The following is a 2,175-nucleotide window of genomic DNA, read 5'->3' as shown; positions in this document are numbered from 1 at the left end:
AATAGGTGTATCTTGTATTCTTCAAGGAACTGGAACAAATAGTTCTAAAACTCATATGGAACCACAAAAGACCCCAAATAGCCAAAGCAATCCTGAGAAGGAAGAATAAAGTAGGGGGCATCTTGCTTCCCAACTTCAAGCTCTACTACAAAGCCACAGTAATCAAGACAATTAGGTACAGGCACAAGAACAGATCCATAGACCAGTGGAACAGAATAGAGAGTCCAGATATTAACCCAAGCACGTATGGTTAATTAATATATGATAAAGGAGCCATGGACATGTAATGGGGAAATGACAGCTTCTTCAACAGCTGTTGTTGGCAAAACTGGACAGCTACATGCAAGAGAATAAAAATGGATTATTGTCTAACTCCATACACAAAAGTAAACTCAAAATGGATCAAAGACCTGAATGTAAGTCATGAAACCATAAAACTCTTAGAAGAAAACATAGGCAAAACTCTCTTGAATATAAACATGAGCAACTTCTTCATGAACATATCTCCACAGGCAAGGGAAACAAAAGCAAAAATGAGCAAGTGGGACTATATCAAACTAAAAAGCTTATGTACAGCAAAGGACACCATAAGTAGAACAAAAAGGCATCCTACCTTATGGGAGAATATATTCATAAATGACATATCTAAGAAGGGGTTGACATCCAAAATATATAAAGAGCTCATTCACCTCAACAAACAAAAAGCAAATAAGCCAATTAAAAAATGGGCAGAGGACCTGAACAGACACTTCTCCAGAAAAGAAATGCAGATGGCAAACAGGCACATGAAAAGATGCTCCACATCGCTAATCATCAGAGAAATGCAAATGAAAACCACAATGAGATATCACATCACCCCAGTAAGGATGGCCACCATCCAAAAGACAAATAACAACAAATGTTGGTGAGGATGTGGAGAAAGGGGAACCCTCCTACACTGCTGGTAGGAATGTAAATTAGTTCAACCATTGTGGAAAGCAGTATGGAGGATCCTCAAAAAAACTAAAAATAGAAATACCATTTGACCCAGGAATTCCACTCCTAGGAATTTACCGTAAGAATGTAGGATCCCAGTTTCAAAAAGACATATGCACCCCTATGTTTATTGCAGCACTATTTACAATAGCCAAGAAATGGAAGCAACCTAAGTGTCCATCAGTAGATGAATGGATAAAGAAGACATGGTACATCTACACAATGGAATATTATTCAGCCATAAGAAGAAGACAGATCCTATCATTTGCAACAACATGGATGGAGCTAGAGGGTATTATGCTCAGTGAAATAAGCCAGGTGGAGAAAGACAAGTATCAGATGATTTCACTTATCTGTGGAGTATAAGAACAAAGAAAAAACTGAAGGAACAAAACAGCAGCAGACTCACAGAACCCAAGATTGGACTAACAGTTGCCAAAGGGCAAGGGACTGAGGAGGGTGGGTGGGAAGGGATGGATAAGGGGAAAAAGGGGCATTATGATTAGCACACATAATGTAGTGGGCAGGGCACGGGGAAGGCCGTATAGCACAGAGAAGACAAGTAGTGATTCTGTAGCATCTTACTATGCTGATGGACAGTGACTGTAATGGGGTATGTGGTTGGGACTTGATGATGGGGGGAATCTAGTAACCCAATGTTGCTCATGTAATGGTATATTAATGATACCAAAAAAAAAAGAAATAAGTGTGTCTCTTCATTTATTCAAGCATTCCTTTGTCCATCAGTAATGTTCTCTAGGTTTCTTCATACAGGTCATATAACTTTCTGTTATACTTCTGATTGTATAATTAGCTAGTTTATACTTTTTTTCTGCTATTATGAATCATTTCATTTAGAATATTTTCTAATTGATTACTAGTTATATATATAAAGAGTTCAGTTATATATACATATATGCATGTATGTAGATGCATAATTTATGTATTGTTATGTAAGTTTACTATAATTACATATGTATATTATATAAAATATATATTTATATATAACATGTCCAGTTATATAAAATATACAAAATAATGCATATAATGCATACCTTTATAATATATAAGGCAAATACAGTATATATTTGTACACTGTAAATGTTATAATATTTACATAAAATATTTATATGATACATATATATATATTTTACAGCTTCTCACTGTGCCAACTAAAACTATTTGCAATTCTCACTTCTT

At 35.4% G+C, this 2,175-nt stretch overlaps 1 long non-coding RNA gene across 1 annotated transcript in view; it reads right to left on the bottom strand.

Annotated features, from left to right (window-relative positions):
* LOC140847176 (uncharacterized) overlaps positions 1-2,175 on the bottom strand; it is a 393,974-nt gene that overhangs the window by 258,322 nt on the left and 133,477 nt on the right. The gene's annotated exons all lie outside the window — the stretch shown is intronic.

This window comes from Manis javanica, chromosome 2 (assembly GCF_040802235.1).
Source record: "Manis javanica isolate MJ-LG chromosome 2, MJ_LKY, whole genome shotgun sequence".
Classification (NCBI taxonomy): domain Eukaryota; kingdom Metazoa; phylum Chordata; class Mammalia; order Pholidota; family Manidae; genus Manis; species Manis javanica.
This window is presented reverse-complemented; position numbering and strand designations above follow the sequence as displayed.